This window comes from Macaca fascicularis, chromosome 7, assembly GCF_037993035.2.
Source record: "Macaca fascicularis isolate 582-1 chromosome 7, T2T-MFA8v1.1".
Classification (NCBI taxonomy): domain Eukaryota; kingdom Metazoa; phylum Chordata; class Mammalia; order Primates; family Cercopithecidae; genus Macaca; species Macaca fascicularis.
The window spans coordinates 138,734,606-138,758,129 of NC_088381.1; the positions used below are offsets into that span (position 1 = coordinate 138,734,606).

General features: G+C 42.0%; 1 pseudogene; it reads right to left on the bottom strand.

The window, feature by feature from the left end:
* Positions 1-3,190: 3,190 nt before the first annotated feature.
* Positions 3,191-22,676, bottom strand: LOC123574589 (transmembrane protein 183-like; annotated as a pseudogene).
* Between the last annotated feature and the right edge of the window lie 848 nt (positions 22,677-23,524).

The following is a 23,524-nucleotide window of genomic DNA, read 5'->3' on the forward strand; positions in this document are numbered from 1 at the left end:
ATAAGAAGAGGTTAGGACACAGAGGAAAGTCCATGTGAAGACATGGGAAGAAGACAGCCATCTGCAAGCCAAGGAGAAAGACCTCAGAAAAAAACAATCCTGCCAGCATCTTGATCTAGGACGTCTAGCCTCCATAACTGTAAAAAACATATTTTTGCTGTTTAGGCCATCTAGTCTATGGTAGTTTGTTATGAAAACCCTAGCAAACTAATATACCAAGTATTTTCAAGTTTTGCTTTGTTTTGTTTTTTGAGATGGAGTCTCACTCTGTGGCCCAGGCTGGAGTGCAGTGGCATGACTTCGGCTCACTGCAACCTCCACCTCCCACGTTCAAGTGATTCTCCTGCCTCAGCCTCCCAAGTAGCTGGGATTACAGGTGCCCTCCACCATGCCCGGCTAATTTTTAGTAGAGACAGGGTTTCACCATGTTGGCCGGGCTGGTCTCAAACTCCTGATCTCAAGTGATCCACTCACCTTGGCCTCCCAAAATGCTGGTATTACAGGTGTGAGCCACCACACCCAACCCCAAGTATTTTTTTTAAACTGCATAGAATGGGCCTATTTTCATGTCATTTGTGCAAAAAAAAATTGCAAAATTAGTATTCAAAAGAAAGACTTGTAATGTATTGTTGGGTGGCTATAAAGCCTTAGGTAGAAGTGTGGATTAAAACAGTACACCCTAAAGAGGCTCATCCATAACTTCAGAGAAAACACCTGAACTGACTTAGGCTTTGTTTCAGTGTCTGCCCAAATTCTACCCCCACTGGTGGATGTTCAAAATCCATCCTACAGGGTAGCAGAGAATAGAGTGCTAATGACTAGAATGAGATAGACTTGGATTTGAATGCCAGCTCCATGCCTTTACTGGCTACATGATCTTGGGCAAGTTAATGTAATTGTATAAGCCTCCACTCCCTTACCTATAAAATCAGAGTTGGTCAAAGTGTCAGAGGCATTTGAACCAGAGCAACTCCATCTTGAATAGGAACTGGGTAAAATAAGGCTGAAACCTACTGGCCTGCATTCCCAGATGGTTAGGCATGCTAAGTCACAGGTTGAGATAGGAGGTCGGCACAAGATACGGGTCTTTCCCTTGCTGATAAAACAGCTTGCAGTAGATAAGCTGGCTTAAACCCACCAAAACCAAGATGGCCATGAGAGTGACCTCTGGTCATCCTTACTGCTACACTCCCACCAGCACCATGATTCCAAGATTCCAGTCCTCTTATTCCTGCTGTGCTGGGGCCACTACACCAGCCTTAAACTCATCAGTGAGGAAGGGAATGTGGTGAAGAATGAGTTTGGGTGGGGATGTGGGTGCATGATCTACTTGTCTGTGGTTCCTGCAGGCAGTAGAGATGGGTGCATAATGATGAGTCAGTGATCATTCATTTAACAGGCATATACAAAAGGCACTGATGATATTAGACCAATAAGGCACAACCCTTGTTCTCAAATTCACAGTCTATTCCAAGACTCTGCTGTTCAAATGTAGTTCTTAGATGAGTAGCATGGACATTGATTGGAAGTTTTTTAGAAATGCACAATCTCAGGCCCCACCCCGACCTACTGAATCAAAATCTACATTTTAGAAATAACTCCAGGTGATTCATATGCATAGTAAAGTCTCAGACATACTGTTCCAGGACACATAAACAAGCACAGGTATTTCTGGTGTAACATCTTTCTGGTGTAACATCTTATATGCATTCCTACAAAACTCACATATTGCAAGACTGTGCACTAAAATAACAGAGTCTATGGTGGAAATTGGTTAGGGGCAGACATCTGAAAACCTACAAAATTTTGAATCCAGAGCACTAACAAAAACAATCACAATTCTAATAAAAACAATAGTTAAATCTACTGGTATTTGTATTAGTATCAGTCAATCATTTGCTGTCTTCAACCTGGGGGATTCAGACTTCCTTCTTTGAGACATAATGACAGAGGCATTTGAACCAGAGAAACTCCATCTTGAGGAGGGACTGGGTAAAATGAAACTAAAACCCTATGGGGCTGCATTCCCAGACTGTTAGGCATTCTAAGTCACAGGATGAGATAAGAGATCAGCACAAGATACAGGTCATAAAGACCTTGCTGATAAAACAGGTTGCAGTAAAGAAGCCAGCCAAAACCCAACAAAACTAAGATGGCAATAACAGTGACCTCTGGTCGTCCTCACTGGTATGTTCCCATCAATGCCATGACAGTGTACAAATGCCATCACACTGTCAGGAAGTTACCCTATATAGTCTAAAAGGGGAGGCATGAATAATCCATCCCTTGTTTAGCATGTAATCAAGAAATAACCATAAAAATGGGCAACCAGCAGCCCTTAGGGCTGCTCTATCTAAGGAGTAGCCATTCTTTTATTCCTTTACTTTTTAAATTTGTGATGGAGTTTCACTCTTTTTGCCCAGGCCGGAGTGCAATAGCATGATCTCGGCTCACCGCAACCTCCGCCTCCAAAGTTCTAGCGATTCTCCTGCCTCCGCCTCCTGAATACCTGGGATTACAGGTATGTTCCACCACGTCTGGCTAATTTTGTATTTTTAGCAGAGACGGGGTTTCTCCATGTTGGTCAGGCTGGTCTCAAACTTCCGATCTCAGGTGATCCGCCCGCCTAGGCCTCCCAAAGTGCTGGGATTACAGGTGTGAGCCACCGCGCCCGGCCTTATTCCTTTACTTTCTTAATAAACTTGCTTTCATTTTATGCTATGGGCTTCCCTGAATTCTTTCTTGTGCAAGATCCAAGAACCCTCTCTTGGGGTCTAAATCAGGACCCTTTCCTGTAACAATAAGACCTAGATACTAGTATTCTATTTGTTAAAAGAAAATTTTTAGGGGGGAAACTTCAAGAGTTTAATTTTTTCCTAGAACAAGATCAACAGTTTTCACTGAGATAAAAGAATAAAGAACAACAAACTCAATAACGCCAAATGGGTTTTTGACACAGAAAACAGGACTGCTCCATTCAAATGCAAATTTTTACATTAAAATATGTTTATAAACCAGAGTTGTTCTTCCTCCTGATTCAACACTTCTCCCTCCTCTAAAGGGAGCCCCAGGAATCTGAAGAGCATGTGCACTACTAACCAAATATACAATCCAGCCGCCCCTTCCAAGCTGGAATCTGATTACCACTGGACTAGACTCAGGGCTGCCCCCAAGGGATGAAAAGCAGTAACTATGGTCTCAGAGAGGATGGCTACTGAGGATCCCACCAAAGAGTCAAATGCTGTGCACTGGGTCCAGGATGACTGGCCCACCCTGTTCACTGTGCAGTTTCCCATCACCATGAACAGGAAAACCTTGGAATACCAGTCTTGATGATGCTGACTGGCCTTGCCCACACTGATAGTAAACAGGGTAAATATTATTCTCATGGCAATTGGAATAAAAATGAAATTGAGGATGGTGACCTGCAGTGGGCAGCAGTCCTGGTCTGGGTTGGTACGAACATGTTCATGCTGAAAAGGAGGCTGCAATCCCGCATACACTTGCTCTGTAACCTAGGGGACTGCTTTTTGAACTTGAAGTTGAATTCTTACATTGATTCCTGTCTGTTTCCAACTAGAAGTGCTTTCTGGAATGGTTGAATTCTCAGGGACTCGAGCAGGAAATGGCTCATACATTTGCTACAGAGATCAGATCACACAAGCTTGAAGACAGTGTAGCTTCTCCATTGACTCTGGTGGCAGGTGCAAAGGCAGGAAGCATACAGAGTGGAATGCCTTGGGTACAACCTGGTCCAGAAACCAGCTGTGCAAGTGACAGGAGCTCAGTGCAAAACAATACATTTATTTAACAATTCCCTTCTTTTGCTTGGGTTCTCTCCTAGGTCAGAGCATGACCAAAATCTAAGGTTTTAGAGCACCACTTTCAATTACCATCATTTGGGTTTCTTGTCTCAGCATGTCATTCATAGGTTATGGTATCCTCATGATCACGCATTTCTTTGAGTTTTGTCATTCTAGTCAAAGAGTAACAATCTGACATTCTACAAATGACTGCATGTTAACAAACATTTAAAACTTTTGAGAGAATACAGTGCACCAAGGAGACCACTGTCATCGGGAGGATAATACCAACAGTTTGCAGTACACTCCTTAGCTAGGGTCTCCATGAACTAAGCAAGCAAAAATCAAATAGATCAAAGAATAAGCCAGATGAAGAGTATACCTATTTTAACCCAGCAGCCTGTTCATTAATCCTCTGCAAATAAGTCTCTATAATACCCAGTATATTCATCCATGTGCAAAAAGTGTCAGCAACTGCACAATTTCTCCCTATTCAGCCAGTAGCGAATCTAGAGCAATTCTATTATCTAGTACAACCTTAGCAAGAGAATTTAAAGAAATCTGTTACGCAACCATAGCCTTTGCAATAGAATCTGCTATAGAGATGATTATAAGGAATTTCTTTCTTTCTTTCTTTCTTTCTTTCTTTCTTTCTTTCTTTCTTTCTTTCTTTCTTTCTTTCTTTCTTTCTTTCTTTCTTTCTTTCTTCTTTCTTTCTTTCAAGACAGGGTCTTGCTCAACCTCCCAGGCTCAAACAATCCTCCCTACCTCAGTCTCCCAAGTGGCTGGGAGTACAGACATGCACCACCATGCCCAGCTAAGATTTTAAAATATTTTTGTAGAGACAGGGTCTCGATACAATGATCTCGAACTCCTAGCCTCAAGTGATCCTCCCACCTCGGCCTCCCAAAGTGTGGAATTACAGATGTGAGCCAACATGCTCAGTCAGGAATATATTTCAAATTATTGCCTCATTTATATTTACTCCAAGCCTTGGAAAATAAATCTAACATTGGCCCTTCATGCTCAATCCATCAAAGGCATAAGGTTGCCCATGTGTAAAGTTGGCTGCAAAATCCTCCATAAATAAAAGTATACTCCACGGATAGACACAAGGCCCCTTTTCCAGTTCTATTGTTCATGGATACATTACCTGGAATGGTGAAATTAGGAATTTCAAACCAAGGGCCTGAGGCAGAGTTATGGGTTGAAAGAGTGTTATAATATCCTGACACACAAGTCAGTTTGCAAGAAACTCCATTTGGGCTTTGGTGCAAACCTGTCTTGTGATATACTCATTGGTCATTGTTCTTGTATCCCATTACTGGATTAAATTAAAACAGGGAGTGAGAGGAAGTGGGTTTAGAAGTTTTACTACTAGTACAGTTTGAACAACAGTTATGTTAGGAATGTTGCTAACATTATCCACCAGGTTAACTAAAGGATCCCTTAGGTCATGTAAAGATCTATCCTGCCAAGTTCAAGAGGTAGGCATACGTAAGGAAAGATTAAGAAAAGTAAGAGTTTCATGATGATAGAGAAAGTTTGATTTGTGATCTTGGGGAAGCTGCTTATGTCTAGGATACCATCTGCTTCTGGGGAGAAACTTCCCTGGTTAGCTTTACCTTAAGGTTTCTAATGGGTATACAGTTCCAAGAGTCTGGAGGGACCCTTTTTAAGTTGTGAGATATGGATTCAAGTATCAAAGTCCCAAAGTTTGGCTGCAGATTGAGTGGCAAAGGCAGTCTTTCTTTACTACCATTTCCAGAAAACCAAATCTCTGGATTCTAGATCATGAAGGATTTGATTGCTCTTGGCCAGTGCATTCTGAAAAGCTTCCTTCACCTGGTGAAAACACACTTTGACATGATGCATCAAAGGCTTGCATCATTTAGTCATATGCGAGTTTAGGACTCTTTTATAAGGGGGTCAACTTACATTCTCCACTGTAAATGCATCTTACTTTTATTAATCTGCAATACCTTTAATCAATCTGCAATATCAAGGCAATCCAGTCAATTCATTGGCTTCACCTAAGGCTACTAAATCTGTAATAATTTAACTGTTTTACAACTTGTCCAATGAAACAAGTACCTTCATCCCTAGAGATCTCTCCGAGAATCCCCCATGAGGAAAACACATTTTCTAATAACATTTTAGCTACTGTTATAGAATTGGCTTCCTGCATGGGAAAACTTCTAAACAACCAGAAAACAGGCACTGAAAATGGCAACTGAGGGTAGGCGCAGTGGCTCATGCCTGTAATCCCAGCACTTTGGGAGGCTGCGGTGGGCAGATCACTTGAGAACAGGAGTTCAAGACCAACCTGGCCAACATCACAAAATCCTGTCTCTACTAAAAATGCCAACATTATTCAGGTGTGGTGGTACACACCTATAGTTCCAGCTACCCAGAAGGCTGAGGCATAAAAATCATTTGAACCCGGAAGGCAGAGGTTGCAGTAAGCCAAGACCATTGCACTTCAACCTGAACAACAGAATGAGACAGATGAAAGAAAGAGAGAAAGAAAAAGAGAAAGAGGGAGGAAGGAAGAAAGGAAGGAAGGAAGGAAGGAAGGAAGGAAGGAAGGGAAAGATAAAGAAGACCACTATAAATGTCCAAACAGCCCATACCTAAAGTTTTGATTGTCTTCCCAGGATTCTAAATTTGATAAACCAAACATTGGTCATAAACTATTTTAGCAATTTTAGAACAGTCACCACACCAATGTATATATTTTTTCATTATTTGAATTATTTTATCTCTTCCATCATGAGCCATGGAGTGCAGTGCTTTTTATAATGAAAACATTAAGGACTCAGGAAGGACCAGGCAGCCACCCAGGCTCTCCATGAGTCCATGCTTAAAATTTGATTTATAGTCTTTTATTTTTATTTTATTTTTTGAGACAGGGTCTCATTCTGTCGCCCAGGCTGGAGTGTAGTGGCACGATCTCGGCTCACTGCAACCTCTTCCTCCTGGATTCAAGCAATTCTCCTGCCTCAGCCTCCCAAGTAATTGGGATTACAGGTGTGTGTCACCACACCCAGCTAAATTTTGTATTTTTTGGTAGAGACAGGGTTTCACCAAGTTGACCAGGCTGGTCTTGAACTCCTGACCTCTGGTGATCTGCTGCCTCGGCCTCCCAAAGTGGTTGGATTATAGGCGTGAGCCACTGCACCCAGCCATTTATAGTCTTTTAAATACAAATTTTATTTCTTTAATTCAGGTACACAGCACCGTTTACTATAGTATTATAGCAATGCGCTATCATATGTTGACTTGGATCATGGAGTTCCTTTAAACTGCATATCTTAACAATTTCGGTACTGGCTGACTTGTACCTTCTTGGTATTTAATTAATTCTTGTCTCAATACCAGGAAATCCAAGTTGTTGTCTCAATACCAGGAAAAATTAGGCATACGAGCACATTGAAGAGTGAGGAGGGAGGAATTTATTAAGTGAAAGGAAAGCTCTCAGCAAAGAGAGGGGTTCTCCAAGCAGGTTTCTCCCTCATAATTGAATACCAGGACCACCACACATGAGCTTATGAGGCCAGGCTTCTCCCCTGAATAAGGCATGAATTCCTGGTGGCCCCACCTCATCCCCCAACGTACATGCAGGAATGCCCAGGCAAGCCAAAGGTAGTATTGGAAAAGGCAGCATTCGATTGATTAAAAGGCATTCTTCAGAAAGAATCAATTGGGAAAGGGTGGGCAAACAGGGGCAGAAGTTTTCCCTCTGGGTCACAGGTTTCATCAGGGACTCGCAGTCCAGTTTTTCAGCCTTCAGGCTGTTTTAGACTTGAAGGTGAGGTTTTAGGCCAGGGGCCCTTCCCTGTCTGCCTAGACGTTTGTCTGCCTTCTGCTTCTATCAATCATTCCACCCTCTGGAGAAGTATGACTAACTGCCCTTAGAATAGGAATGAAGATCGATCTTAACTGCTTCCTGCTGACAGGGAGCACTGTTTTCAGAAGATGGCAGTCAGATTTCCCTCAGAAGTTTGTCTAAGGATCTCCAGTAAAAAAATGGGCCATCAACTGAGCCTCCAGTTGCATGAACTTTTGATGGTCTGAAAACGAGAAGAGACAAACTGGGTTATTAGAAGACATGTATCAAAATGAGACAAAAGGCTGGGGGGTAAAGGTAGCTCAAAAATTCCAAGGCTCCCAGCATGTCCAGATAACAGGTGGCTATAGTTATCTGCTAAGATTTGGGTGCATGGGGTTTGGCTTTTGTTAGCTCCCTTGGTCTTATTTTCCCAAAAAGGAAACCTCCAGGTTATGGGCACCCTATTTACTCCTATCACTTGGCAGGATTTGCAGGATAATTGCCCAGAACTGGAATATTGATCTAGATTTTTACATTATCCATCCCTTTTTTTTCTTCTGAGCTGCAGAAGGAGATCACTAGTTGATTCACAGGAATAAGCAGGGTTAGTCTAAAATGTAGGCAAAAAAAACCTTTGAAACAACTAATTGGTCTAGAATTTAATGACAGATGTATGATAAGGTTTGAGACATAATTTCTCTCCATTCCTCATTTTTGTTAAAAACAAATCAAGATAGGACTGAGTTGTTTGCAAAATAAACTTTAGTCTTATATTTGGCCTTCTTATTTGCATAAAGTACAGCAAGAATTATTATTTTTACATACAATTTTTCAAATTGGCTTTGATGGAACTCTGTTCCACAAGGAATCTCAGATAAGACCTTTTAAAGTCGAGCCTAGCCACGGGTTTGTACCCCAAATACCTATGAGTTGGGTAAAAAAAAATCCTTTATTCTTGAGGTCCCAAGAATATGGGGTTCCTGGGCCTGTTAGAAAGTGACATTCTTTACTTGCCATACAAGGTGGGAACCCTGTATGGGGACTGTGTAGACAAGGTATGAGGCCAGTTTTCCCAAGGAGCTTTTATCAGCTCTGCAAGTTGAGCTTGATTCCTTAAAAGAAAGCATACCCTTCCAGCCAATGTCTTGGTAAAACAACCAGCTTCTCCAATTGCATCCTGTTGCAAAAGAAAATGGACTCTTATTGCCCTGATGCAAATAACCATATTGCTATAAGTTAAGAATACTCACAAATAGTTTCCAAATTCTAGAGGAACCAGGCAGAGAGAAACAGACATGCTCCAAATTTTGTTCACAGGAGTATAACTTACTCAATTATTAAAGACTGTAAATAGCTCAAAATAAAAGTTTCTTTAACTCTGAAAAACAAAACAAGGATCAGCAATGTTTTAAGCAATAGTTAATAAAAGGTTACTTCAGCTTTCTATTAGTTCAGTCCATTCCATTAACTCTTGTTCTGCTTGATATTCATGAACATTTTAACTCTCCATGAGTCCTATACATTTTTCCACCATTCAAATGTCACAATCTCCAAAGTCATCAGAAACCTGCATTTGAGAGCACCTGTCAAAGTTCTATAACTGATAATAAACCATCTTTTGAAGAGGATCAAAACAAGACAATTGTCTTTGAATAACAAAATGCCCAGGGTAGTTACAGTTAAAAACACAATTGATAAAGAAATTTGATTATCTCTGTGGTTTATAATAACTTACCATAATAATCTTAATTATGATTGATAGCATATGCTCAGACATTAGAATTTTAGAAATCCCATACAATTTTAAAACATATATTAATACTATTCACTGAAATATAACCTGATGAAGATGAAGCATCATTTTGGCAATCCCACATACTTAAATATGTCAAATAATCCTATTTACCTCTCTTTTGGATGCAATAGGGGCCCTCTGTAACATGCAAAAGCTAGTGGTCAGGAAATATAATTCTGAAACTGAAATTTGATTTTGGGAAACCTGTTAAATATGTTAGAGGTTTGAAGCACTTGATATTATGAAACAGAACTCCAGATTACCATAAATTATTTATTTTGCCAAAATGATGATTCAAAAATTTCAAAACAAGGCAAAAACCTTTACTCATTAAGAGGGAAGACTTAGCTTTCCGGTTTGTCTCCTGTCTTCTCTTTTCCTTGGCAGTCTATTCACAAGGCAAACAAAAATCTTTCATTTCCCTTTGTTATCACATGAAAATCTTGTACAAGGGCAAGAAAGCCAAATTTTACCCTTACATTAGTTTACTCTTAATGCCAACCCGAATTTTCTAATGAAAACTTATAAACAATTCTGTCATTCTATCTAATCTTAACCAGTTTGACCATGAGGTGAGATTCTTACAAACTTTTTTTTTTTTTTTTTTTTTGAGACGGAGTCTTGCTCGGTCGCCCAGGCTGGAGTGCAGTGGCTGGATCTCACCTCACTGCAAGCTCCGCCTCCCGGGTTTATGCCATTCTCCTGCCTCAGCCTCCTGAGTAGCTGGGACTACAGGCGCCCGCCACCTCGCCCGGCTAGTTTTTTGTATTTTTTTTTTTTAGTAGAGACGGGGTTTCACTGTGTTAGCCAGGATGGTCTCGATCTCCCGACCTCGTGATTCGCCCGTCTCGGCCTCCCAAAGTGCTGGGATTACAGGCTTGAGCCACCGCGCCCAGCCGATTCTTACAAACTTTTACAACCCTTTACAACTTCTGCTAAAGAGCAGATTAGCACCTTAAGGAAACCTTCTTGTCCTTTTATTTCAATGCTCAATTTACATAAAAAACATATAATATCATTTCAAATTTATTCTGTTCTATGTTCACACACAGAATTTCTTTTGCAAGATTAATTTTTAGAAACCTTCCACAACTTGTTTAAGCCTTTAACTTTATCTTATCTAATTTAAAACAATCCTTTAATCTTAAGCAAAAATTTACATTTCCATGCATTCTTATAATCTTTTACTAAAAATGCATTTTACTATTCTTACATATCTTGCAGGTGAATCCATTTTCAGTGGTCTCAATTACATGTCATAATGATAACTCTTAGCAATTTTTAACTTTAATGTAAAATCTGGTAAGTTGTTTTAATTATGCACTAGGTGCCAATGAAATGTGACTCCTTCCAGCATAGTTAAGGGTGTTGTTAACTCCATACCTCCCCAGGCCTTACCAATTGTGAAGCAGCCAAGGTGCAGAATAGTTCTCAAAAGCTAAAGAAGCAGTTTATAACCTTAAAACATTTAGCAAACTTACTATCTGACCTGCGTAACTTAGACCACATATTTACATTTTAACAATATTTGCATTTTTGGCCAGGTGCAGTGGCTCATGCCTATAATCCCAGCACTTTGGGAGGCTGAGGTGGGCGGATCATGAGGTCAGAAGATCGAGACCCTCCTGGCCAACATGGTGAAACCTTGTATCTACTAAAATACAAAAAATTAGCCAGGCATGGTGGCATGTGCCTAGAGTCCCAGCTACTTGGGAGGCTGAGGCAGGGAATCCCTTGAACCTGGGAGGCGGAGGTTTCAGTGAGCCAAGATTGTGCCACTGCATTCCAGCCTGGAGACAGAGCCAGACTCTGTCTTAAGAAAAAAAACAAAAAACAAACAATATTTGCATTTTTTACCAATAATCCTTAAGATCGTTTTTATTTCTCGAAGATTAAAGTCACAGGAACTAAAAAATATTATAGCTTTTACTTTTCCTTAAAACATATTTTATCTAAGTGCTTATTTTTTCTTTAATCCAATTAATTAGAGCACTTTTATATAAACATCACACACACAATACATATATAAGTACACAGACAGACAAAAGAAGATCCAGTATTTGAAAGATTTTTCATTTGCCAGTTTCTTAATTGGATTATTGGTCTCAGGGAGGAACCCTTAAAGAAACAGGGCCCAATACACAAGTATAGCTAGAAGACAAAAAATAAATTTTGATACAGATTGATCAGTTTCTAATTCCTAGGGTTCCAGGAAGGAAAGAGAGGTTTCTCCCAAAATAGAATCTGTGGCACCTTTTCTGTTTTTCCCAAGGACTCCCAGTTCATCAGAAGTTATCTTAGGGCCTCTCATGCATGCCGTAAGAGTTGCGAGACACAGGGAGAACAGTAATTCAGTCGACTGAGAAAAAAATCTTTTTCCAGTAAAACAAGATCCAAGAAGAGAGAAACATAAAGGTCTTTTAAATATACCTATAACTTGGATATCCACTTTTAATTAAGTAGAGCGTTCTTTAAGAACGTCCTTTTAAATCCCTTGTAACCTGACTTTAGCCATGCCAAACAGCCAATATTTTTGTCATTTGAACTTTACCAAAAGTAAACTCACAGGTGAAACCAACAAGCTTCAATTAAGGTTATGACTTAACCACAAGTGTTTGAAATATTTCCACAGGGGTAGTAAGCAGTTTTTACAAAATCTAGGAACTTTAAAGGTAACTCAGAGAAAGAAAAATTCAAGAAACGAAGCTAGAAGTTGTTCATGTAGAGGAAGAGAATCAGCAAACGATAAAAAGTCACACACAGATATCAACCCAAAAGAACACATTTCTCAAGCCAGGATTGAACCCAGGTTGCCACTGTAAAATGGCGGAGACTAAACGAAAGTACTGCCATGTGGTTACAGGTCACATTCCCATGGACGTAAAACAAGCAAAGTTTGGTACTGACCTGTTAGACAGGCTGACTTGAACAGCAGGCTTATGGGGTCCTAGGCCTATATCTTATCACGTGGTACCCCTCTTCCTGACAGAATCATGCAGAAAGATATGCAAATCACACCAGATTGGCTATAGCTTAAGACCAACCTCACAAATCTTTTTTCATTCATCAAAACTTTACAGAGAATATAAATAGTGATCCTTGTTATTCCTTTTACCAGTTTGTACAGGGAGAGAGAGGCCAAAAGTCTGAATGATAAAATTGTTACGCTTTTTCCAGTATGTCAGCCTTCTAGGTTCCCTTCCTCTGAGTTCAATTCTAAGGCAACCAGTTTAAGGTTTGGGATATTAATTTTTTATCAATTTGGAGGATGCATCCAAGGGAATTGTGCTGTAGCACAGGTACATAATTACCCATCTGTGAAGAGAGGACAGAGGTGGAAAAAGGAAATAAAGGAGGAATTTTTTTTTCAAAGGAGTCCCAGGGGTTCGGGATGCTTTTGAAAGGGGTAAAGACTAAAGATGAATGACTACTCATCTAGAAAGAGGGGAGCAACGCATGCCTAGTTCCCTTCTCTTCCCAGCAAATACCCAGGGTATGTGAGGGAGAGACAAGAGAGGTATCTGTTTTCTTTCTTCTTTCCTTGTATCCCGGAGTCCTGAAGACAATGACAGGGTGCTGCCCATGGGTCTCAATGTGACTTTTTACCCATGTTAACAGGGAGGGTAGGGGGTGGGATTGTCCACCCTTACCCACACACTGTCTTTCCCCCTGCTGTCAGTAGTTTTCAAGTTACCTAGCCCTCATGTATGCCATGGATACTAGCATGACCACTATCCATGCAATGGGAGGCTTGGCTTAATCAGCAGGAATTAGTCATGCTTACCTGTGCTATATCTCTTAACTTCAATTGTCGTCAGCCTCAGATCCAGTTTTCTTCCCTAGAGCTTCAACCCAAAGTTTGGAATTGAGTTTGGGGCAAGAATGTGTCTCAATGGGGTCCATGGACTCATTTAGTCAGGGTGAAGCTGTGGAATTCGGTTCTCTTCCAACAAGGGATAGAAAAGAGTGTCTGGTGAATTGGGGTCCTGGCCTATTAAAACACCTTTCAAGAAAAAAAAAAAAAACTCTGGCATGGAGAAATCCCCTGTCTTTGCACGGCTGTGTTATTAGGTTGGTGCAAAAGCAATTTGTGGTCACCGCCATGCTAAGTAATGGCAAAAACCACAACTACCTTCGCACCAACCCATTAACTCCTCACCTGATGGAGAGAAGGAAAAAGAACAGCTTAGATGTAGGGCTGGAGAAGATTGTTGAGGAAGAAACCTCTTATTCTGATGTAAATGGGTTTTCCAACAGGGAGAAAAACTTTTAATTCCTGTTTCTTCCCTCAGGCTCAGACCAAGCTGGACCCCTCAGCTGGGGGAGGGGAAGACTCCATGGGCACGTGGTGGGGAACACTGGCCAGCTAGCCATGAAGGGCCTTGGGCCCCCAAGACTGCCCTGGGGCCTGGGAAGTGGCTGTGGCTCAGTCCTGCACTGCATGGCCATTGAACACAGCATGTGTATGCAGCAGACATGGCCATGTGCCCCAGCTATGTGGGAAGTGGGTGGTGGGGAGCTGCTGCTTGCCTGTATGTCTGAAGCACATGCCTGTGGCCATTGGAGTGGGGGTGAACACCCCCAATATTGTAAAAGAAAAGATAGGTGCCATTATAATTCTGAAAAAAAGAGGGAAAATGCCGTAGAAAAGATTGGAATGGACCAAGGCTGACATTCCCAACCCCTGAGAGCGACAGGGAGGGGGCAGTTTTCCCTGCCTTTAGAAGAAGTCTGAGGATGAGAAAGCTCAGAAATGAAAGTGAAAGACGTTTTTGGGGCAGCATTTTACTCACCCTCTGACAAATCCCCGTAAAGGTCAAAATGATGCAGGATTTTTGCTCCCTAGTTCAGCTAAATCCGAGTTCTTGTTTCATGACCAGGAAAAATTAGGCACATGGACACTTTGAAGGGTGAGGAGGGAAGAATTTATGAAGTAAAAGGGAAGCCCTTAGCAAAGAGAGGGGCTCTCCAAGCAGGTTTCTCCCTCACAATTGAAAACCAGGGCCACCACACATGAGCTGATGAGGCCAGGCTCCTCCCCTGCATAACGCATGAATTCCTGGTGGCCCCCCCAATGCCCCGGTGCACATGTGGTCGTGCCCAGGCAAGCCATAGGTAGTTTCGGAAAAGGCAGGATTCAGTGGGTTAAAAGGCATTATTCCCAAAGAATCAATTGGGAAAGGGTGGGCAAACAGGGGCAGAAGTTCTTCCTCTGGGTCACAGATTTCATCCCAGACCAGCACTCCAGTCTTTCAACCTTTAGGCTGTTTTAGGCTTGAACATGAAGTTTTAGCCTAGTGATTCTTCCCTATCTGCCTAGGAATTTGTCTGTCTCCTGCCTTTATCAGTCGTACATATTACATATATGTAACTAAAAACAAAAAAAATTATGTATAGTACATACATGCAATACATATATATGTACTATACAGAACATATGTGCTATATAGAATATATGTATAGTACATATATTCTGTATAGTACGTACTATACTACATACATGCTATACGTAGAGTACATTTGTGTCCATATATGTACTATAAATGTACTACATATTCTGTATAGTACATACATATAGTACACATATGTACCATATTTATATAGTACATATGTTATATATAATATATATTGTATATAGGTATATGATATGGGACCAGGGGCAGGAAAGTGCTGGGTAGAGAAGTGGGGGTCCCTGGTGAGGGCTCCATCCTCAAGCCTGTGCCCACGGACCTAAATGAGGACAGATGTTTCTGTTTTCACACCCAAAATGTTGCCTTTTGGCCCACCATACCCCCCCATCCTGTGCCCATAAAAACCTGAGACCCCAGCGGGCACACACACAAGCAGCTGGACATTGAGAGAAGCAGAAGACAGACACCAGCAGACACCAGCAGGCCATCCATGGCAGAACAATGTGACACCAGGGGGAATTCGGCCAGGGGCGGTTGGAGGAAAGTCTAGCTGCTGTAAGGCCCACGTCCAGGGGAAGATCAACCTCCCACTCCATCCTTTGTCTTGCTGCCCATCCACCTCAGTGAGAGCTACTTACACCACTCAATAAAACCTTGCACTCATTCTCCAAGTCCACATGTGATCCGATTTTTCCCGTACACTGGGGCAAGAACCCAGGATACAGAAAGCCCTCTGTCCTTGCGATAAGGCAAAGGGTCTAATTGAGCTGATTAACACAAACCACCAGCTGATGGCAAAGCTGAAAGAACATACTGTAACACACGCCCGCTGGGGCTTCGGGAGCTGTAAACACTCAACCCTAGAATCTGCTGTGGGGTCAGAGCCCAAAAATGCTCTCCATGGCCTGCCCATCTGCATGCTCCCCCTAGGGTCTGAGAAGTAGGGTCCTGAAGAAGCAAGCCACACCCCTGTCATACACCCTGTGAAGGTGATAAGGGAACTCCTCCTGTTTCACATATAGTACACATATATGTATCATATTTTAATTATATATATTAATCATAATGTTAACTCTTAGTAACGTTAATTTCCAGTGAACAATAAAGGAAGTAATCAATTTTAAACTGTTTTATATCAGTATTTGTAGATGAAAGCCATTTCCTAATTTTTAGAAAGAAATGTTACAAATATAGATTTCTTTCATAGATGTAATTTTCTTTAATAAAAGGGTTTCAAAATAGCCAGCTAAATGCCAGAAAGGTATATTGTAGAGACTGATTTAGGTTGACAGGTGGTCTCTTTAACTTAACTTCTGCTTCTTTTCTTTTTTTTTTTTTTTTTGAGACGGAGTCTCGCTCTGCCGCCCAGGCTGGAGTGCAGTGGCCGGATCTCAGCTCACTGCAAGCTCCGCCTCCCGGGTTCACTCCATTCTCCTGCCTCAGCCTCCCGAGTAGCTGGGACTACAGGCCCCCGCCACCTCGCCCGGCTAGTTTTTTGTATTTTTTAGTAGAGACGGGGTTTCACCGTGTCAGCCAGGATGGTCTCGATCTCCTGACCTTGTGATCCGCCCGTCTCAGCCTCCCAAAGTACTGGAATTACAGGCTTGAGCCACCGCGCCCAGCCTCTTTTCTTTTTTTTTGAGATAGAGTCTTGCTTTGTTGCCAGGCTGGAGTGCAGTGGTGCGATCTCGGCTCACTGCAACCTCCGCCTCCTGGGTTCAAGCGATTTCCCTTCCTCAGCCTCCCGAGTAGCTGGGACTACAGGCACACACCACCATGCCCGGCAAATTTTTTTGTATTTTAGTAGAGATGGGGTTTCACCATGTTGGCCAGAATGGTCTCAATCTCCTGACCTCGTGATCTGCCCGCCTTGGCTTCCCAAAGTGCTGGGATTACAGGCATGAGCCACAGCGCCTGGCCTAGCTTCTGTTTCTTAGCTAAATTACTGAGTTTAAAGTGGAGCCCATTAATGAAGAAGACAGAGAAAGTGTTCTCTATGCCTGGACTCAGCATGGATAGCTTTGAAAAAGAGAAACAAGCCTACTTTACCGGAGGGCCTACGTTTTATAAGCACTTTATTTGGCTTACTTTCCACCTTGGGGCAGGATAGTAACTAAGCCAAAATGTTAGTAGATTCTATTTCCCTTATCAATTAGTCATTTAAGATCTTTATTTGTCTTTTGTAAAGAGTCTTTAAAAGAGGCAAAACAAATTTTGAAAATTTTTTTAAAAGCTTCTGCACATCAACAGGCATCCCTGGGGAACCTAATTCAGGAGCCCCCATTTTTAAATGCACTTCTTAAAGGACAATGTTGTTCATTTGAATGTTCCACCATAATTTTAAATAATCTTTAGTAAAGTTTCTCCATTTTTGTAAGCATTTGCTGCTTCCGGTGCCTAATACTTACATACTATACATCAAGGCAGGCATACCGGGAAAGGGGAGGACTCAGTTCTTCAAAAATTAAGGATCTCATTTTTATGTTGATTCCTGGCTTTGGCTCTAAGATCCCCTTGGCCAAGTTAGCCAGTGATTTTTCCCTACCCAGGTATGTAAGAAAAAGAAACAAAGGAGATAGAACACAAAATCTCTGCAAATTCCCAAAAGTGGAGTTCATACCCCCTGCGCTAATTGCCATTTACCGCCAGTTTCCGCCTGACCCAGTCAGATGTCTGAGGCCTCTAACTGGATCCAATCCAGTTAACTATTGAATCTGATTCAATCCTGGACCAAGTCCAGTTTTTATTGTGATTTATGAACCGAATCCAGATAAAAAATTTGCTCAAACTCAGCTCAAAACACAAATTTGTGGCACCTCAGAATCTAAGAGAGAACTTGTCCAGGATCCCCAGTGGCTGCAAGAGAGCAGTGGATGCAATGGGCCCAGCTGGCACCTCGTTTGGTCGCTGCATCCTCCTGGGGGTCATTAGAAGGTCTACTTTGTGGAATTTTTTTTTGGTTTTTTGTTTGTTTGTTTTTTGTTTTGAGACGGTCTCATTCTGTTGCCCAGGCTGGAGTGCAGTGGTGTAATCACGGCTCACTGCAGCCTCGAACTCCTGGGATCAGGTGATCCTCCCACCTCAGCCTCCCTAGTAGCTAGGACTACAGGCATGTGCTACCACACCCAGCTAATTTCCTACTTTGGATCCCACATCTGATGCCATTGGTTAAAAGAAAAACTTTAGGCAAATTAAATTTAACAGAGTTTAATTGAGTAAAGAAAAATTCCTGAATCGAACAGTCCTCAGAACACAAACAGACTCAGAGTGACTCCAGGGCTGCCACATTTATGCCACATTTATTTATTTATTTATTTATTTATTTATTTATTTATTTTTTTGAGACGGAGTCTTGCTGTGTCGCCCAGGCTGGAGTGCAGTGGCCGGATCTCAGCTCATTGCAAGCTCCGCCTCCCGGGTTTTTACGCCATTCTGCCTCAGCCTCCCGAGTAGCTGGGACTACAGGCGCCCACCACCTCGCCCGGCTAGTTTTTTGTATTTTTTTAGTAGAGACGGGGTTTCACCGTGTTAGCCAGGATGGTCTCGAACTCCTGACGTCGTGATCCGCCCGTCTCGGCCTCCCAAAGTGCTGGGATTACAGGCTTGAGCCACCGCGCCCGGCCTATGCCACATTTATTAGGTAACATTTATGGACAGAAAAAGGAAAGTGACCTGTAGAAAGCATAAGTGAAGTACAGAAATGGCTGGATTGGCTACAGCTGGGCCTTTGCCTTATTTGAACCTGGTTTGAACAGTTGGCTGCCTGTGGTTAACTGAAATTTGGCTGCTGTGATTGCCTGAGACTCAGTTACCAGTCTGTTTATGCATCAAATTAGGTTACAGTCCACTGTGTATGGGGAAACCTTTAGGCCAGACTTAAAATATATACAGAGGCAGCTGTAGGCCAAATTTCATTTAACAGCGTCTAGATCAATTTCTTCAAAATTTTTGGATGATCCATGGTGTAGCCTCTTTCTTTTGTTTAGTGTGTCTATAGAGGGAAATGTTTTCACAACTCCATCATTATACTCTTAGCTTCCCCGAATAGTTTAACTGGTGGAAAGGGCAACAATACTCAAAGCTATTAAACCAAGCAGAACTTGCACTATCAGTTTCAGTCTATTCTGAAGGTATTCATACATGGCTAAGGCTTTTTCTGCAAATGTGGAAAAGCTTACCCTGATATTAAGTTGCCAGGAAAATCATGTATGAATCAATGTGACTTCCATGTTACATGGATATCACTCATATTAAAGGAACATGCATTGCCTCAAAAAGAATTGTAACTGTTATGTACTGAATCGTGTCCCCCCAAATTCATATATTGAAACCCAAGCCCACAATGTGATAGTATTTGGAGATGGGGCCTCTGGGAAGGAATTAGGTTTAGATGAGGTTGCGGGGTAGGTTCTTGTACTAGGCCATTCTTGTGTTGTCATTAAGAAATACATGAAGTTGTAGATAATTTATAAAGAAAAGAGGGGTATTTGGCTCACCATTCAGCAGGCTGTCCAGGAAGCATGGAGCTGGCATTTGCTTCTGGTGAGGGCCTCAGGAAGTTAAAATCACGGCAGAAAGGAAGAGGAGCAGGCACATCACATGGTGTGAGTGGGAGCAAGAGAGAGGAGGAAGGTGCCATACACTTTCATTTTTATTATTATTATTTTGAGATGGAGTCTCACTCTGTCGCCCAGGCTGGAGTGCAGTGGCGCAATCTCGGCTCCCTGCAAGCTCTACCTCCCAGGTTCAAGCAATTCTCCTGTCTCAGCCTCCCGAGTGGCTGGGACTACAGAGACCTGCCACCATGCCCGGCTAATTTTTGTATTTTCAGTAGAGATGGGGTTTCACTATATTGGCCAGGCTGGTCTTGAACTCCTGACCTTGTGATTCGCCTGCCTCGGCTTCCCAAAGTGCTGGGATTATAGGCGTGAGCCACCGCACCTAGCCTCCATGCACTTTTAAACAACCAGATATCACGTGAACTCAGAGCAAGAGCTTACTTATCATCAAGGGGCTGGTGCTAAGCCATTCATGAGTGATCCACCCCCATGATCAAATCACCTCCCACCGGGCCCCACCTCCAACACTGAGAATCACATTTCAATAAGAGATTGGGATGGGACAAACATCCAAACCATATTAGTCCTCATAATGGAATCAGTACCCTTATGAGAGGAGACAGCAGAGAGCTTGCAGTCTCTCTCTCTCTCTTTCTCCGTCTCTCTCTCTCTCTACCACGTGAGGACACAGAGGGAAGGCAGCCATCTACAAACCAAGGGGAGAGTCCTTACAGGAACCTGACAATGCTGGGACCTTGATCTCATACTTCCAGCCTCCAGACATGTTAGAAAATAAATTTTTGTTGTTTAAGCCACCCATTCCATAACATAGACTGGGTATTATGGCACCCAGTGCCATAACATGTTATGTTATATAGTAACCATATGATATGTAGTAACCATATGATAGTAACCATCATGATATGACATAAAAGGAGCATAGTAAAGAGAGCACATAATTCTAGAAGGGGTGGAGGTTGGAGAGAAATTAAGTTGAGAAGAGGAGAATGAGATGTCAGGAAAATCTTCCCATGTGAGATACTTCCAGCAATTAAGTCTAGTCTAGAGGAACAGGCAGTTATTCTCCAAATGGTCTCTAAGAAGAGCTGGGGGCATTAAACAAGGGACATAGCAGTAATCTTTTTTATAGGCTGTCAGTTGCTGTGGAACCTATAGCCTCAAACCTATTTGTTTTCCATGAACTCTGTAATGATGTCATGGTCTATACCTTCTTCATGTACAAACATCACACAACTAACCCACCACCATGAGAGTACGTAATTTCTGTTGTGTTGTTTTCTAGTAAGGTGATCGATTTGCATTGCTTCAACCAGGCTCCTCTGATTGATCATCTTCTGAACAATGGATGCATGTACAGATGGCTGACCAGGTTCAGGAGAGCAGGCTGTAGCCATCAAATAGATAAAGTAGGCTCACCACATTCTGGAATTGAAATCATGATCTTGGTTACATCAGAAGGTGCTCTAACCAATTGAACAAACCAGGCCTCGATGAAGCTGGAACTGAGAGCTAGGGGATTCTTATGCAGAACAGAACATTCATACTTCCGCTTCCATATGTACCACATATGTGTTCCTCTCAACTGGTTTTGTACATTTCCATCTTTGCGTTAAATGTATTCACATAGCACTCTTTAAATACTTGAAGTATAATGAAGAAAAGAGAAGGAACTGAAATGGTTCCATTCCATTTCTCACTAGGAAGTTGATTCTGTGCACTCTATTTCTGACTATTTTCTATCAGCTTATTACCGTGGGATGTAGGAGGGAGGAACAGGACACAAAATGTGGCACAATTAAAAAAGGATGAAGAAGAAAATTAAAATCATTAACCATTAGTAATCATTTTTAATGTGCATCATTTTTAAAATTCAAGAATAACCCAAGGAGGTAGGCATAATGTTTAGATATGATTTACCAGTGAAAAGAAGCTTAGAGAAATGAAGTAATGGCTGGAAAGTCACAGCTAGAACTCAAAGTGAGAATTCCCACCCAAGAAATCTGACTCCAGATTCTACACTCCTAATCTCTGCTATGTGTTGCTTTCCTGAAATGAGGAAAGAATAAGAAAGGAGAAAATTAGTGACAAGAAAGAGAGAGCTGAATAAGAGGGGACAATGAAAGGAGGAAGGAAATCAAGCAGTTTCTACACTCTGGAAAATAATTGAGCAGAATTAACAGAAGAGAACTACTTTCCTCAATGCTCATTCTAGTGTTAAAATAAATAAATAAATAAGCCAGGCAGTGCAGCACACACCTATAATCCCAGTGACTAAGGAGGCTGATGTAGGAGGATTGCTTGAGCCCAGGAGTGTGAAGCCAACCTGGGCAACATAGCAAGACCTTGCCTCTAAAAAAAATTTTTTTTAAGTAGCTGCATTGTCTTGTTTTTCTAACTTTGTACAGTGCTTAGAATAACTCTATCTAAACAGCATATGTTCCATAAACCCTGTTGACTAACCAATGGATTTGCACAACAAACACTGAAAGACTCTTAGGCAAGAGATATATTGTAAGATCCGTGACAATGAGATATCTTGCATGACATGTTTTCCATTGTTTACTGTGTGTCTAAAATGAGAAGGTCATAAGAGCCAGCCTTCCATTGGAGTGGCCCCCATAAAACTGTCTGCTGTATAAGGGGTGTTGGAGTGACTCTCCATCACAGGTTCTACTGCAGCTCTAGGGTGGGTCCTGAGTGATGTGAACCCCATCCCCATCCCCATTTCTAGTGAATGGGTCTGGGGTAGGCAGGCCAAGGCCAGTTGGGACCGATGAGTCATAAAGAGTTTTCTAAGCACTTCTGGAAAATATGCTTTCTTACCCTTAAGAAAGAGTCACAGGAAGTTTGTAGGAGGTGAAAAGAGAAGCAATTAACCCAGCAACTACTGGAAGCCTTCCAAAACCCAGGGATCTTTCCCCAGAATGAAGTCAGCATTGGGGATAGCACAGCAGAGAGCTGGAAAGAGCCACTGGATCCACCAGTCCTGAATCCTACCCAGCCTTTGACGTCCTGTATTGGAACCAATACATTTCTTTATGATAAAAGTTAGTTTGAGGTTGAGTCGGGATTTCTGTCCCGTATTTTAAAGCATCCTACTGATGCAGCCTGGTAAACATAAAACATGGTAAACACATGTGGCTTGATTTTATTGGCAGCATGGTTAACTGGTTCAAGCTACGGTTCAAGCTATTCTTTTCCTTCTGTGATTATGACCATACACTCACCTGAAAGGTGAAGCCTTTCTCCTGTCATGGCTACCTGACTGAAAAAGCTCAGCCAGAATCTCAATTCCTATAATCTCCTTCCCATCCATCCATCCATCCACCCATCCATCCATCCATCCATCCATCCATCCACCCATCCATCCATCCATCCATCCAGCTGATGGATTAATACATTTATATCAAGCACTTACTGTGAGCAAGTCATTTTGCTAGGCACTGTAAGGCCATCAAAAAGAAAAAAATAGGTTGGGCGCAGTGGCTAGTGCCTGTAATCCCACCACTTTGGGAGGCCGAGGTGGGCGGATCACCTGAGGTCATGAGTTTGAGACCAGCCTAACCAATATGGTAAAATCCTGTCTCTACTAAAAATACAAAAATTAGGCGGGTTTGGTGCCGTCCGCCTGTAGTCCCAGCTATTCAGGAGACTGGGGTGGGAGAATTGCTTGAACCCAGGAGGCAGAGGTTGCAGTGAGCCGAGATTGCGCCATTGCACTCCAGCCTGGCAACAGAGCAACACTCTGCCTCAAAAAAGAAAAAAAAATCAGATGCTTTTTGTTCTCAGAGACCTTATAGTGTAAAAGGGGAGGAAAAGTATGTATACAATTAACTATGGCAAAATGTAGAAAATTGTTAAGTGTCACTAGATACAGTGCCACAGTAGATCAATGAAAGGAAGAGACCGTTTCCAGCTGGGAGGATTAGGGCCATTTTTGGTAAAGAAGATGGATTTTATGCTAGATCTTGGATGATCCTGAACTAGCACAGAGGAAATGAGCATTCCTGGCAGAGAAGAGCAGGAGAAAAGGCCCAGCAGAAAATCACAGAGAAAGGAAGGGAAACAATTGGCTGGAAAATAAGGTTGGAACTTGAAAGGGT